Source organism: Oxyura jamaicensis, chromosome 3, assembly GCF_011077185.1.
Source record: "Oxyura jamaicensis isolate SHBP4307 breed ruddy duck chromosome 3, BPBGC_Ojam_1.0, whole genome shotgun sequence".
In the NCBI taxonomy this organism is placed as follows: Eukaryota; Metazoa; Chordata; class Aves; order Anseriformes; family Anatidae; genus Oxyura; species Oxyura jamaicensis.
Genome location: NC_048895.1, coordinates 33825970 through 33843106, shown reverse-complemented (window position 1 = coordinate 33843106; position 17137 = coordinate 33825970). Strand labels below are relative to the sequence as shown.

General features: G+C 42.9%; 1 long non-coding RNA gene across 1 annotated transcript; it reads right to left on the bottom strand.

Moving 5' to 3' along the window:
* Positions 1 to 1590: 1590 nt before the first annotated feature.
* LOC118164989 lies at positions 1591 to 16801 on the bottom strand. Its single transcript, XR_004749796.1, has 3 exons — positions 15047 to 16801; positions 2458 to 2645; positions 1591 to 2149 (listed from the first exon to the last, which is right to left on the bottom strand). It is a non-coding gene; the product is annotated as an uncharacterized LOC118164989 (long non-coding RNA).
* Positions 16802 to 17137: the final 336 nt, after the last annotated feature.

Genomic DNA, 17137 nt, shown 5'->3' with positions numbered 1-17137 from the left:
ATTCACCTGATACTCAGCTCTCAGTAGAAGTAATTAATGCACATAACAAAACACTATGTCTTTAGATACTGCTGTGTTCAGATATTTCTTTTATATCATCGCTTACACAGCTTTACAGAGCAAATTTCAAGGCCTGGCAAGCAGAGAGAAGCTGCTACTGTAGGAGCCTTTTACAGCTTGGGAAGACAAAGTTACCATCCATGTAACTTCCAAGTACTTGCACAGAGAGCCCATTTGCAAACTAATTACATAAAACTACATTAGACATCGGGTGAGTGTGTATTTTTTTAGACAGTGGTGCACATTTAGAACCCAGGCCAAAGCATCTTGCTCAATGGATATTACAACTTTGAATCTTTAACAGAAGCAGGATGGAGTCATTACTATAAAACTGTATAAAATTCTAGAGAGCTTTAATTCTATATATACTCCATCTTGTATCCCTGAACATAAATCTGTTTTGCAAATGCAGAATGAATATGTCTTTATACAACACCCACCTTAGTTCACTGTTGCTAATAGAGAGACTATCACAAATGCTGTGGTTTAAAATACAAGAACAAAAAGCTCCTGTGTCTCCGGGTGGCCTGTCATGGAAATCCATAGGAGGAGTTCTCAAGAGATTTTAGGTGGGAAATTACAGTAACAATTATCAGCTTCCAACCTGCGTTCCCATGAATTGATGTGGTGACACGTATTTGCATTTCTCTGATAGGAAATGGTAGGGCATGCTAATAGCTATTGAGTAGTTTAACAATTATTTAAATTCAGGTTAACCCTAATTACATTTTCTATTAAATCCAGTGATTTCCCCACCTCCAGTGAGAAGAACCACGTGGCAAGGCTTGCATGCAAAGAAGGGTCTCTCCAGCTTGTCTCCTGCCAGCTCCTGCTGGGAAGCCCTGAGGAAGCCATGGCTTTTGAGCTCCTGCCTCCTTCCCCAGCCCTAGGAAGCTGAGGGATCTGAAAGGATTGGGGTACGTTCTGTCCTGTAGCAAAAGTGATCGAGCTTCGCTGATCCTTTTCAGCCTGACAGCCCAGCTGCATCACTGACCCATCCATCTGACCCAATCAATACTGATAACCCAGGACACAAACTCTGCCATAAAATCTAGGTACAGGACAACCAGCGAGGCTGCAAGAGAGGATGGCAATCCTGATTCACACCACTATTTTTGTGGAAACTCTGATGTGAGCCTTCAGCAGAGGGCTGCCCAGGCTGCTTCACATCCCTGTGTATAGTAGACATTGGCAGAAGCGTTATCTTCTCACTCCGAAACAGCACAAGGAAGCCAACAGGCACAGAGAAGCTCTTTTGCAGAGCAAAACTAAGGGGGATTTGCTCTTTAGACTCTGTAGCTTCTTTCTGCTCAGCCAAAAAAGAGCAGATGATCTTGGAGGTCTTTTCCAACCTTAATGATTCTGTGATTCTAAGTAAAAACAAATTCCCTCTTGCATCCCAGAAGAGATTAAATGATTCCCTAACATCTTCCATAATGTCAACCCTGGATCTTCCTTACCCTCTAATTTGCTTATTACCAACAGATAGTGATTGAAACACACACACTAACCATCTCAATTATTTAAGTGAGGGTTTTCTTCAGGAAACCTTGACATGGTATAATCAGAAGCACAGCCATTGTTCATTCTCACCATTGACTAATTCAATTTAGCTTTTAACGTGTGACTAATTTTAATACTATGGGACAATAATTATGTTTGTGTTCTAATGATTGGTGTTAACCTAATTAGCGACCATGAGAATTCCCAGGGAAAGAAATTATGTTAGAATTAAGATTGTAAATATTTTCTTAATGGAAAACTTCCAGGAGAAGACTAATGTGCTCAAAGGCTACAGCAATAGGAAAATACATAGCATTTGTAAAATGACTGGCATAATGAATTTGCAATACCTAACTGCTGCACAAGATAAGAGTGTTTGTAACGTGATGTTGGAAATTTATCCATACATAACAAGTCAGCCATGCAATACTTCAATCAAGGCATTTAAGCTTCAGCTCGCCAGGCATGGCAGAAAGCCTTTTCAAGAACCTCCTTCTCTACTTTCCAGACAGAAGAGCTGCTTTGTCCCAGTGAAAACTGTTTTGGGGACAGGACCAATCCCCCTTGCCTACTTGTCCTTCAATCTCTACATGTACTACATTGCCACCGATAATCATAGAATCACAGAATCATAGAATATCCCGAGTTGGAAGGGACCCACAGGGATCATCGAGCCAACTCCCAGCACCACACAGGTCAACCCAAAAAATCAGACCATGTGACTAAGGGCACAGTCCAATCACTTCTTAAACTCCAACAGGCTTGGTGCAGTGACTACTTCCCTGGGGAGCCTGTTCCAGCGCGTGACAACCCCCTCAGTGAAGAGCCTCTTCCTGATGTCTGGCCTGAACCTCTCCTGCCGCAGCTTGACACCATTCCTGTGGGTCCTATCACTGGTCACTTTCTGACTTCCGATAATCCCATTTCCTGGGGATTTGTCCTTCATGTTTGCATTTCCCCACTCACAATTCAGCACAGGAAACCCTAAGAGCAGGTGGAGGACTGTGAGTTGGCACGTGCAAGAAGGAGCAGAGGGGTGCAGCATCATGCACAGCAAGTAACTCCAAAATTGCTGCTGGGCTCTGGTAAACAGTAGCCAAACTGGATGGGTACAATAGGGAATGCCACAGCTAAGTCATCACAAGACAATGACTGGTTTTGCAAATAAAAAGACAATCTCCAAGAAAGTATCATCCGTTCCAAGAGACACATTGCCTTTCTGACCTAAGCAAAGGTCTGCTGTAAAGAGCTTGCTTATATGGTACCCCCAGAAAAACTCTTCCAAGTCCACCTTCTTTGCCAGAAAGTGATGCTCTGCAATGTTATTTGTAATTAAATGACACGAAATAACTGAATCATTACGGTTCCCCTGAGATTATACAGTTATTCATACCTGAATCTGACCCTACTCTCATTTACTTTAGTATAAAAAGCTTTCTTTTATGTCACTTGTTGCAAGCACTGTGCTAGATTTATATTATTTTGTAATATAGGCAACATATTGCTCAGTGCAATCCCCAGAGGCTACTTATCATTCCCAGGTACTGGGATGATTCCAATTAAAATATTTATTTAAGATAAAAGCTTCATATTAGATTGCAAATGGATCTTTCACTTGACCAGATGGTGTTGTATTATGGAGCCATACACAGGTCTCTTCTGAAAACCCTTCCTTCTGTGTGCTGCTCAGAATCCATCTTCTCCAGACATGCAGCAATAATACCTGGAAATATCATTCCCAGCTTTCGTGGGGCTTCAGAGTGAACAGGGCAAGCACTATTCTCTTGTCACCTTCCAGCTCTTGGTTAAACGATTTATCTCAGCTACCAGCAGCATGCAAAGAGTGCCAGAAATACATCAAGTCTGTATTACATCTCATCAATTATGTATTGTCTCCAAACACAATACAGTTCTTGAAGTCTAAGACACAAAACAGAAAAATAGAGAATGTGTTCCTGCTGAGCTACAACATATCATTTATGCATAAGATAAGGATTTTCACTCTGCAAATTGTAGCTTTTTCCCTTTTTATCTTCTCCTATGGTTTCTAATCTAAGTTACATATTTAAAACAGAGACAACTAACCCACTGAAGAATTAGTGCAGGTGATATATTGAGGAGATGCAGCCTCCAGTACGCTGTAGGTTTATCTTCTGAAAGAATTTGTAAGGAAATCAGTTTTCTAGCTTCCTACCTCTGTACTTCGGCTGTGTTACATACACACTTATGCCTAAGCTTCCCTCTGCTTGGCAGTAACCACACCTCCATTTCACAGTGTTGTCGAAGGTGTTGATGCATGTGGATGCTGTAAAGGATGGCCGTGTTCCTGCACGTGCCATGAGCTGTTCGCTGCCTTGTCTTTCACTCCACTACTTTCAATATCTCATGACAAGGTATAATTACAGGTAACACTAACGATAGAGCTGTCTCCGGCTGAAAAGAACACTAGTAAATGCTTTGTAGAGAGCAAGAAATAAACAAGTCATACAATAGTCATTCAGTATTGATTTTGGGGGACTGATCTAGAAGTCTGTACCAGTTTTCAGTAACTCAAAGTATTCTGCAAAACACTGCAATTTCCAGAGACCTGGATTGCATTAATTTCTACATACATGGAGGGTTTTTTCTAATCATTTTTAGGTACTAATGATGGAAATTCCATGTTTTGGAAATCAGTTTACCCTGACATGGAAAGCCTGTTGTTTTTTAAACATGAAAAACACAAAAAGCTACAGGTACTGTGTAGGTAATTTATTCATGCAATAATGCAGTGTTTGCAGTCCTGGCTTTTCGAAAATCAACAGGTTAGGTCATTAATAATTTCTGAAATTCATTATCATGATGAGAAATAACCTGAAGCCAAGTTTTTTGATTAACTGAGATTTATTAAATGGAAAGACATTGTTGCTATGTACTTAATTTTGAGGGTTGTGACATGAAATGATTTAAGTACAAAATATGACTGAATTAAAATTTCATTGTAGATAGTGTCAGTCCCTAAAACTCTGATCTGTCTCCTTCAGTCATACTTTACAAGTTCAGTTTAGCTCCAGAACAGTGTTCGTATCAGCTTCATCTACACAGTTTTTTGTTGTTTTGTTTTTTAAGAAAAAAAGAGAACACCCACACCCCTCTGAACTCCTGTAAGAAAATGTTTCCTACTTGCAGACACTGAACTTAAGGCTGCATTTAAGTTAATACTGAACTTAAAATTACTCCTTGGAAAAATAACTACAGAATATCAGTTTTGATATTATTTATAAATATGAAACACCTCTCAATTTTCCACTGCCATCAAAACTTCAAAGTCTAGGTTTTAAGGTTTTTAATTCATCTCGGATGTCTAAAAATGGATTAGTACCACGTGAATAAGTAAATGCACAAAACAAAAGAATGCCACGTATAGGCAATATAGAGCAATAGAGGCACAAAACACAACTGTGAAGTGGAGGACTGATTTACCATCTCATGTTATCCTGCTTCCTGCTAACAGTGAGGCGATGAATGGAGGCACATTCAGGGACATAGCAGGGATATTTTTGGGTCCCAGCAGTCCACCCGCTTCTTTTGCTTTTCAAGACCATTTGCAGTGAGAGTAATTTAAAACATCTCTAAATTATTCATGGGGACCAGACCTGTGCACAGCTGACAGACAACTGGGGATCATTAAGTTTACCTTTGTGAGTTTTCCATAGCTATCTGGGGGGGGGCCCCCCCCGGTTCGAGCAGGACCGGGTCACCAGGACCATCCAACTGCTCTTCTTCTATGCAAGTCCATGGCAAGTTCTGAGGAAGAGGATTTGCTTCCTACATAACCAGCTACAGAAATAGCTTTGTACTGCACGGATTAAAGCATCAGGAAATTTTATATTTCTCACTGGAAAAAGGTATTTGTCAATGCTAAAGAAAGGCAAGTTGAAGACATTTTTAAATGCTTTTGTTCTTCCACCCAGAAAGAACAGCTCTTTAAAATTCATTTCACTATTATTTGGAGCAAACCCAAACAAACATAATTGTAGATATAAATTCACCTTTGAATCAGCATCTCATGTTTCAGCACATCTAGTCACAGCATCTTTCGGAACAGTACATCACCCGTCTGCTTCATATACATCATTTATCTTTCCAGTAAATCAGAAGATAAATGCTGAAGTCCAGAACACAACCTCAAAAATTCCTTGGCTTTTTTTAGCAAATCTTATTGATACTGCTGGCCAAACCTATTTACTAGTGTGAGATGACAAGACATCCATTCATAATTCAGACAAAAAATTAATTGGAAATAAGAAAGATTATCAAGTGATGAGCACTAGCAGTACCTAGACAGGAATATTCTAAGCTAATGGTGAAAAACAAATAAATGTAGATGCAGCAAAGAATAAATTCCTTTACAATATAATTCGTATGAAGTGTGAGAGAGGTATAAAAGCACTGCAGGAGCTTCAAAAATTGCGCTTTTGTTCCAAGAAATTGTGTGGTTTTTGTTTTTGCTATTGTTATTTGTTCAGTTGTCCATATCCTTCTTCCCCACCTCCAGGAAACATCCATCTCAGGATGAGGTCTCCAACAGAACAGATTTACTTAAAACACATTAGATCAACCAGAAGAAAATGGAGGCTGGCCAGGACTGATAATGGATGTACAAGGTGACTGGTACCCTTGTGAGCCAGTTATTCAGTCTCATCCTTTGAGCTTTTTTTCAGATTAATTCCTCCAGATAGATAGTTATCCAGAAGGATAACTGACCCAGCTTTCTAAATTTCATACAGTACATGATCAAGCCCCTTTACTTTTATAACACTCAAATAGCAAACGTTTGTTTTTTAAGGTCTGTTGCCCATCATTTTACCTATGCGGACTATGAGTGCATTACTGCATATCTCAAGCATCCCTCAAAACAAGTGAAGGCATTCAGTCCTGAATCACCTTCACATCCCACTAATATGGTGTCCCCTCAAACCATGTTCCTATAAGTCACAATGCAAAATTAGGACGTGAGGCTGCAGAGTCATTTGAATATACACAGCCCTTTCAGACATTCAGAATCACAGCTTAAGGCCATAAGCATGCTTATCCAACTGTATTCTCACTCAAAGTCATCTGCTTTACACTCATGGCTTGTCCTCTTCACTACCTGCATCAAAACTAAAAAACTGACCAATTGTGTTAATGCTTTATTGATAGAGAATGCTTCATACTTGGCATTTTCATGCCTTCCAGAGGTCAGGAAGGAAGGAGAATTTGCTGTATTTCCAGACAATCTCTCTGATGACTGTTGGAAACGTTAGTAACTAGATTAAAAGTTATACCTGCCCTTGTGGAGGATTCTGAATGTAATCAGATTTCTTCCTTCCATTAGGTTAGGGAGAAAATTAATCCTATAACTCATCTGATGAATAGAAACTTCAGGAATGCTGTCAATTTGTGGCTTGTGACTGAGCTAAAGGAACGCCAGCTTTGGATCTGTTACTCTCTTCCAGTCCAGTCTCTTTTATTTGACTTTGAGCTTTTACATAAAGCAAAGCTGTTTATCCAAGGTGCATTTTATAAATTAAACAAGCGAGTCTGAGGTGTGTGCTCTAAGTCAGTTTATCTTACATTTTGAAATACAGGCGTGGGTCTCAGTACTCAAGAGTTTCCGCATCATGTCCTTCCTTTAGGTCAAGAGCAGGGAGCACATATATTGGCAATGATTCTTATCTCCGAGCCTGCTTGTGTTGATAAGCTACTTAAACATAATAGCAGTAATTGTATAAGGAAATTAGAGTTGTTCATTTAAGTTACGTAATACTTTGTGGGGTAGGCAGGAGTATATTGTAATAATTTCTTCCAGTATTTAATTGCTTAGAAGAAGAAAGAAAGCTTTTAGCACAAGAAGCAATTATCACATGAAGAGTTCAGGACAGGAAATGAAGAACATAATTTCCACACAAAGGTTCATCCAGAATTCAAGAAGGCAGAGGTGGCTTCAGGAGCAGCATCTGGTCTTTACACCACACACCTGAGCAGCAAAAAAAAAACAGCAGGTTTTAGGAGGAGGCAAACCAGCCTTGAGTTGAGCTGTCAGCTGTGCAGTGGAGCACTCTGCCAATCCTTTTGCATTAAAAGCAGCTGTTTCCTCCTCCCCAGCACGTCTTTGTAAGCACGTGATTTCTTTTTGTATTATTTCTGGTTGACACTTTACTTTCGCACAATATTTAGTGATTTGTCATAGAAACAAATATTTCACTATAGAATATGTATTAAAACATATTTCAGAGAGTTTTAACACAAGTTTACTGGATTGTTTTAACATCACTTTTGAATGTTTGTTCTCTGAAGTAGCCAAAGCACTTCAAGAAATTTGATTTCCAAATGTAGTCTCTGAGGGCATGCACTGACAACCATTTCTTACATATTTTTGCAGTCAGCTACTGCTGTTTTGTGCCACTGTGACACAGAAATATTAATCTTTTTTTCCTCAGATGGATAATGGAGTGAGAACTTCTGTCTTCTCTAGGAGCACTGCTGTTCTCTTCCTTCACAATGTCAACCCACCTCAGCAGAGGTCCTGAACTGCCTCCTCTGGTCGGGTTTATTGCTACTCTTCTGAAACCTCAAGTTTTACTCATCAACTCCAGAACTGACATCAGCAAGGAAAATATTAACTTCATAGTGAAACAAGGCAACGTGATCTGTCAGCTTTGTGGGACTCTTCCTGGACACTACTAGATATCAGAGCTGCAGTACTGGGTGACATCTGGAAGCCTCCTTTGGAGACAGCACTAACATTTTACACTGTAGTAGTCTTTCATTTTCATCTGCTACCTTGTACGCTGTCTCCCATAACATCCTCACAGACAAGCTCAGGAAGTGAGCCTAGATGAGTGGGCAGTGAGGTGGGGGGTTGTGCTTAACGGTGCAGAATCTAGTTGGAGGCCTGTAGCTACCAGTGTTCCCCAGGGGTCAGTACTGGGTCCAGTGGTGTTCAACTTATTCATGAATGACCTGGATGATGGAACGGAGCACACCCTCAGTAAGTTTGCTGGTGACACAAAGCTGGGAGGAGCGGCTGATATCCCAGAGGGCTGTGTTGCCATTCAGAGGGACCTGGACAGGCTGGGCTGGAGGATTGGGCCGAGAGGAACCTCATGAAGTTCAACAAGGACAAGTGCAGGGTCCTGCAGCTAGAGAGAAATAACCCCAAGCACCAGTACAGGCTGGGGGTGACCTGCTGGACAGCAGCTCTGCAGAGAGGGACCTGGGAATCCTGGTGGACAGGAGGCTGACCATGAGTCAGTAATGTGCCCTTGTGGCCAAGAAGGCCAACAGGATCCTGGGGTGCATTCAGAAGAGTGTTGCCATCAGGTCAAGGGAGATGATCCTCCCCTTCTACTCAGCCCTGGTGAGGCCACACCTGAAGTATCATGTCCAGTTCTGGGCTCCCCAGTACAAGAGGGACACAGAGCTATTGGAGCAAGTCCAGAGGAGGGCTACAAAGATGATCAGAGGACAGGAGCACCTGTCTTACAAGGACAGTCTGAGAGAACTGGGTCTGTTTAGCCTGGAAAAGAGAAGACTGAGGGGAGACCTCATCAATGTGTATAAATATCTGAGGGGAGGGTATAGAGAGGATGGAGCTGGTCTCTTTTCAGTTGTGCCCAGTGACAGGATGAGAGGCAATGAGCACAAACTGAAGCACAGGAGGTGCCAGCTCAATACGAGGGGGCACTTCTTTACTGTGAGGGTGACAGAGCACTGGGGCAGGTTGCCCAGAAAGGTTGCGGAGTCTCCTTCTCTGGAGATATCCCAAACCCGCCTGGATGCCAACTTGTTCAGTGTGCTGTAGGTGATCCTGCTCAGCAGGGGGCTTGGCTAGATGATCTTCAGAGGTCCCTTCCAATTTCAGCCACTCTCTGATTTTTATACATAGAGGAAGTACAATACTGTGCGAAGGTTCAGACACCCAGACCTGCGAGGTAATATGGCAACTTCTCCCATATTCAATGGCCAGTGATTATAGAACAGCCAAAGATATGACTCTCTTTTCAATCAGCACTAACATTTTAAAGGAAAATGATTTATTAGTGGGACAACTTTTTTCATTTTTAAGCAGAGAAACCCTTCAAAAACCAAGAGAAGATGACAAGGTTCGGAGAGGAGGATGAGTAATTCAGTGGGTTGTATTTAGTTAGTGAATGATATCCTTTCTGAGAGAAGCATGCTTTGTGTTTATTCCTCAGTTGATGGAAAATTGCTTATTGTTACTGTACAATTACAGAGCAGAGGAATGGGAGGGGGTAGAGTTGATCAGATTAACTAATTAGGCTTGGGGTGGACACGCAAACAAACCATGAAGGCAAGAGCAATTCAGGCACACGTCCTGACTAGCCTCCTGTCCTCCCTCCAGTCCCCATTGCCCTGGCTTCCTGAAATCATCCACTTTGGTCCAAGCACTGATCTGCACCACATATTAAGTTGTTTGTCTGTAATAATGCTCGAATAGATACCATACTGCATATGACAGGTTGCCTGGCAACTTAAATTCATTTAGCAAAATTTAATTTCCTTTATATTATTTTTATTCCATAGCGTGCAGGGCCAAGTAACAAATTCTTACATTTTTCTACCAAGAAGGGATTTAATTTCTGTGAAAACTTTGCTTTGGAGTGAATATAATGGCAACCAGAAGAAGGAAAGGAGGAAGGGAGGCACAACAGAGATGAACATTTTGACCTAGCTTTAAGTTACAGCTAAGCAATCGAATGTCACAGTATGCTAATTACTTAATCAACCCACATCTTCTCTGCTGTTCATGTATTATTCTAACTATCAGTCGAGCACCATCTGCCCTGACAGAAGAATGTTCCTACAGCCTGCAGAATATTTGGCTGGCACGTAACTATCACCACAGTCATGAACCTTGGAGAACCTGAGGAGCTCTGGGGCACTCAAAGCAGCTCTGGCCTGCCTCCTCCAGAGAATAAATACATAATTTCCTTTGACATTTCAAGTGGTTTCATTAATATCTGTGGAAGCTGGCACTCCCGCTCCCTTGGAGGAGTGTGGGAAGCCGTGGCAGCAGCAGCAAGGAAGAGGAGGAGGAAGAAGAGAGGCAGCAGCTGCGGCTCAGGCCGAGCTGTTCCTCCCCACCAGCCTCCCCTGGCACTCCCCACTCTCTCTGGTCAGAGAGCCCTGGCCTGAGATGCATTTTGTAAGGTCAAGAGATAACTCCCCACGTCAAACAGGAGAGCTGTCTTTGTGAATGATAGCCTGGTAAAATACTGTAGAGAAAGGATTTGGGAAAGGTTATTTAGTAAGTGTAGGTGATAAGGAGATTTTACCTTGAGTAGATAAAATGAAATATATAGCCTTGCTGAGAGCAACGAATAACACAGAACCCATGCCAAAGGGGGGATAATATTACTTCTTTCATTTTTAAACTACTAAAATAGACAATAGTGAAACTTTGTTCCAAATTGTTAGGCACTCAGCACAGTTGGCCTCCTCATCAGTTTCCAACCAGACACTGCCTGTTAAGGAATCCTGGCCAGCTCTCCACATAAATAGGTACAAACATCGCACACGCTACAAGAAAAAACAAGCACAGAGGGAGCCAAAATGTCTTTGGGCGCTGTTTAGAAACAACTTTTGCAAAAAACATCCCTAGTTGATAGATCAGCTACTAGAGCCTGCTGCCTGTCAGTCTGACGGCCTGGCGCGGAGCATGTAAACCCAGGCCTACGTGGGCAGGACAGCCAACAGCTCCAGACCAGCATCACATATACCAGCAAAGAGCTGTCAGCAAGGCATGGACGGATCCACCTACCAAAATAAAATCACTGGGCCCTGACAGCTCAGCCATCCTCATACTGAATTCCTTGGAGCAGGACCAGGGATTTCCAGTGGGACTGGAACTGGGCCCAGTGTGCCACAATCCCATAAAACACAACTGTCTATTGGTTAAACAGCGCCAAGCGTGTCTCAGACAGATGCTTGTTTACTGACTACTGAGAAAGAAAAAAACTCTCTCAGATGCTACTGCTTGGGTTCACAGGATGTAGGACATATTAATTATGAACAAATGAAATGATCACAAAACAGAGATGAGCCACATAACTTGGTTTGGCTGCAGTTCTTGGTAGATGGAAAAAGCAGTACAAGAATAACCACAGGCCTTGATGAACATAAATTCTGCATTAAAAATATTTCATTATATAGTGTCTATGTGCTTAAGTAATAGTTCTTTCTTCTGCTATATGGACTACTGGACTATAAAATGTGTTAACTTATCATCCATTTATCATGAATGCTTTCTATAGTAAAGGATGTGCCAACCCAGCACAGGCCTCATCAAGGCAAGAAGAGCACATCCAGGAGTGGCAGCCAGGGCTGGCCAAGGGGCCAACAAAATCCACAGCCACACACAAGAATGTCTACAACGTATCGCAGGCACAGACTAAGGGAAGGACCAGAAAAAAAAGAAAGACGTGGGGTCTTTCTTCCTGTGGATATGCACGCAACGGCATTTTTGTCTCCATTTACATGAAGAAGGCAGCAATGCTCACACATAGCCACTTCTCTCCACCAGAAGCCTTCCTCAAGCAGCTGGCTCCCATGTCTTCACACCATCTCCCTTAAAAAGCTTCTTCTAATTTTGAACCTTAATTTTTCTCACCATTACCCTATATAACACAAAGAGCAGACATTTCTGCTCTCCATGGTAGGATTTTCTGCATTTGTGGACCTAGGCATTTCTTCATTTGCTTTCTCGTTCCAGATTTCTTCCCTGGCCCACATCTTCTCTGAGTGCAGTGTCCCAAGTTAGAGGATACTCCAGGCCAAACAAGGCCTGACATTTTTCATAGAATCACAAAATGGTTTGGGTTGGAAGGGACCTTAAAGCCCACCCAGTTCCAACCCCCTGTTATGGGCAGGGACACCTCCCACCAGACCAGGCTGCCCAAAGCCCCATCCAGCCTGGCCTTGAGCACCTCCAGGGATGGGGCATCCACAGCCTCTCTGGGCAACCTGTTCCACTGCCTCACCACCTTCTAAAGCAATTTTTTAACAGAAGGAGTGGACTGCTTTAAAAGTCCTAGTGGTTATACAACTAAACAACTCTGAGTGATATTTGTCTTTTTCTCATTATCATCATACAGTCAATTCCTGTTTACTCCATGGTCCACAACACCATCTCACTGCATTTTTGTAGATCTTTCTTGCTAAACTGTGTATTTTGTCATTTTTCACTGTGCATTTGATTATTCCAGCCTGAGAGTATTATCTTTACTTAGTCCAAGGTTCTTTTTTTTTTTTTTTTTTCAGGCCATTCTTCCTATTTGTTGAAAACATCTTGAATCCAGATTCTGCCCTTCTTATCATTTGCAAAATGTAAATAAGTATACTCCTTTGTCCAACACCAGCTATTAATGAACTCATTAAAAGACTTGCTCCAGAACAAATACTAATGGAAAGCTTGCAATGCTGTCCACTGTGAGAACTGCCCTCCAGGTACACCACCCACCCAGTCTGGCATCTCAGTGACCTTAAGGCTTTTCTTAGCTTTGCATGTCACAGACATACAAATCAAGATATAGAACATCTACAGCTTCTTCTCTGGCCCCTCTTCCCTAGGAAAAACATAGCTTGGTTTGATATAGGTTGTCTTTTGTTTGCTTTAAAATCAATCACTTCTCCTGTAGGTACTTTCAAATTGTTTGGGGAACGTGTCTTAGAAGTTCTGAGCTGATGTAAACTGCTTTATAAATCCCTAACTTTGCTCTACCCCACAATACACACTTGTTAAAGACAGGCACCACCTCAGCCTTTTCACAGTCTGCCAGTATCTTGCCTGCCCAAAACCAGCGCTCAGAAATTTTGACCACAGCTCCCGAGATTGCTTTTGACAATTCCCTGCTCCCCCAGGGATGCAGTTCACCAGGCCTAGTTAACCTTAAAACAGCCTGCTTCAATCTTCTCTAAGTTATGCTTTCCTTGTCTTAGGCTCACCTTATCCTTTCACCACTCACGTTAGTTGCATGAACCATCTCTTCCCTTTAACTTTCTCAGTGAGCACAAATGCAGAGCAATAAAACATCCAATTCCTCAGTATTATCTGTAGACAGCTCTTCCTCTCCACTGAAGAGCAGGCCAGACCTTTTACTGGTCTTCCTGTTACTAATGAGATAATGGGTTTTTGTTGTAGCAGGTATCTCTTAATAATTACTGCGGCTGAAATATGACATCCAAAGGGCCTTCTGGAAATCTGAGAGCTGGTTTCAAGGGAGATTATTTCTTAAATCCTTCAGCTCAAGAAAGAAGCATTCAGAGGTGAATGAAGCAAGGGAAGAGCAAAACAATTGTGTAAAACTCAGACTGTGATGGGTACCTCTCTCTCCCACCAAAGTCGTGCAAGAAATGAGAAAAGAAGGTGCTCAACGTAGCCAGAGTTTCCATTTCTCTTCTCCCAATACCCTGACTAGAGGCCAGAAAATTCTCCAGAGCACGTAATCAGAGCCACAAGAAAATCTGAAAGAAAGTTAGTTTTATAGACTGGGGGGGAACAAACCTTTCCTGAACTTTCCTTAATGACAGTGAGATGTTTCTTTCCCAGCAAAAGCCGACTGCTACTCTTGACATGCCTGATGTCAGCTGGAGGAACAGATGGCTCAATGGTTCATTTCAAACAGTTCACTCAGCCAAACAGCACAAATTGCATTAATTGCCTCACAGTACGAGCAAAGAACTGAGCACTCTGCAGGTCTTAGCTGTGAATCACTGAGACTTTTTATCATTATTCTGAGGCAACAGGTCAGTCAGGAACTTCTCTAAATACTAGGAGGAATGAGCACAAGACAAAGAGTGCCTGAACATAGTACTCTGCAGGTAACAAAACGCCAAAGAGCAGATTTGTCCTTGGCTTTAGTTTTAACATGGTTTCCTAAGCACAATGCCACTTTCTGAATTAGGATTTCTTAACAAAAATGCATGCAACAACATACCTGACTTCAACAAGCCCCTGTGGCCAGGAACAGAGAGCAAGGAAGAAAAAACAAAACAAAATAAAACCGATAGAAACAAAGTACTTCTTTGTTGTTGTTTCTGTAAGTTGGGAGTTTGTATATGTTTAATTTAGTAGTATGTATGCATGATCATCTGAAAAGTTTATGCAGAAGACAAGTCCAAGCAAAGAGCTCTGCTTTAGGCCTAACTGCTCGAAACCTCATATCACAAAATGATTTATTAGCTGTTCCATACCCCATTGAAAAGCTCTGACCCATCACTTGGAAAATGGAAGGTGTTAGTATTCTGCCCACTGAGGACATGGTTACATTTATTTTAGCTAAGAAAAAGATTTGGCAAATTCCCATGTAAGAAGACCAGAAGCCTAAGGATACAGGTTTTGAGTTTGTTTGATCCCCGGCACTTCTCTGCTACCTACTGAATATACGTTCTTAAGGTCAACAATTCCAGCAAAACACAGTACAGTGAAAATACTAACCTTAGCCTCTCACAGGCCATTGAAGTTCCTGCTGCAATGCTCACAGGCAAGTCCTGCTGTTCTTTCTTCCCCTCTGCTTCAGAGGGAGCAGAAACATTTTGTGTTTGCAACCTGGGACAAAATTTCTATTCCATATCTTTGCACATTACAGAATTTTGCTAGAGCCCCTGCTGCAGGAAGAAACATAGAAGCAGGTGGGAAATGGAAAAGAAAAACCAATGCATTATACAAAACCAGCCCCACCTGCTGTGCTGTAACTCCCCCTCAAGTAACAAACTGGCTGTAGATCTTATTACTGCAAATGGGTAGCAACTGAGGGGGTTCGTTTGCTCCACCCCAGCTGAGTGGAGGCTCTGTCTGCACCCTCCTTCCTAGCTCCTTCTATGCTACCCTCAGGTCCTACATGTTTCTGAAGGAGCAATGACCTTCACTATTTTCCTCTCCTAAGTACCTGTCAACAGAAAGGAAAAGATACCTAACTGTATCTGACTGAGAAAAAAAGCCAAATTTCAGGGCTCTGCTCATGTGAAAGTTACCTTATACCAGTAATTGCTTTGCCTCACACAATGTTTGAGGGAACAAAAAGATGGATCCACTTTTATTCCACTCTGTGCCTCTGAAAGAATGCAGCAAAATTCCTAGATTCACGTCTTGTTACACTGGGGATTTGATCCTGGTGCCATGTGCCTTGCTGCCTAGGTCAGGCTGCCCTACTCGCTTTTCCATCTGGTAAGGACAGCTCCTGAACTGCCAGAAGCCCCCCGTGGCCTGGTGCTTCCATCACCACAGCTGGGAGACTTGCCCTGGTACATCTTCCCACTCTGAAGTAGCTGGTGAGGTGCATTTAGGTGCTCAGATTTTTAGTACTATTTGATGGCTTCTGCAGAAGCAGGATCTTGCTGCTCTTCTGACTGCTGTTTCAGTGCTCCTCTAGGAGGACAAAGGGGCCTGCTTCGTGCCTACAGGTTCCCCATCTCCCATGGACAAGTTCCAGCAAATGTACCCATGCCAGCATTTAAGGTGAGATGTTTTATAAAGCCTCTAAGCGCTCTGAGAGCTTCTGCACTGAAACAAAATCTTTTTATGGTCCCTTTCCTTTGGACTCAAGCAATCAGTCTCTGAAGATACTGCAAAGCTTTCTGCCTGTAGCAGGAATTAATTCAGAAACTGGTTTATTCCTCCAAGACTTCTTCCTGCTTTAGCTGTGTTTTAACTGCTCATATTAACCTTTCACAATACCATTGCAGGAGAGGAGGAGCTAGAGCTGAGCTACAAAGCATCCTGAAAGATAGGAAATGGCAGGAGACTGCGTTCAGAGCCCCTGCATGTTCCCCTGCTTGGGGAGGGGGGTAACAGGCAGCAGAGCAGCAGGAAGCCAAGCTGCAGCCTCAAACATTGTTATTCCAAGCTTCCTGCTTCCTTTTCATAGATCCATGTGCGGTAGTTGCAGCAGGGGAAAAGCAAAATGAAGCTTAGGCGCAAATAATCGAAGTAACAGTGCTGCGTTCAGTGATGTCTGAGAATCACAAATGGCATTGTCAGGCTGGTTTGTTCTACATCTACTCCAGCTTTCTGCCAGCCCTGGCTGCTCCGGAGGAAGCCACAAGACTCTTTTGAAAGAAACCTTCCTCCTGAAACCACCACCACCAGTTGGTGGAGGCCTCAGTGGCCGCCTCCAGCCTGCTCTACCATGCTGACTGCTGCCCCAACACCTGCGGGGCCTGCGTTCAGGTTTGCCTCGCTCCCTTCATGCCTTGAGGGGAGGCCTCATGGCGGCCTGCAGCTCCCTCACGAGGGGAGCGGAGGGGCAGGCGCTGAGCTCTGCTCTCTGGGGACAGCGACAGGACCCGAGGGAACGGCATGGAGCTGGGACAGGGGAGGGCCAGGCTGGGGGTTAGGGAAAGGTTCTGCACCCAGAGGGTGGCTGGGCACTGGGACAGGCTCCCCAGGGCAGTGGTCACAGCACTGAGCTGCCAGAGTTCAAGAATCATTTGGACAGTGCTGTCAGACACAGGGTCTGATTTCTTGGGTGGTCCTGTGCAGAGCCAGGAGTTGGGCTGAGTGATCCTTCTGGGTCCCTTCCAACCCAGG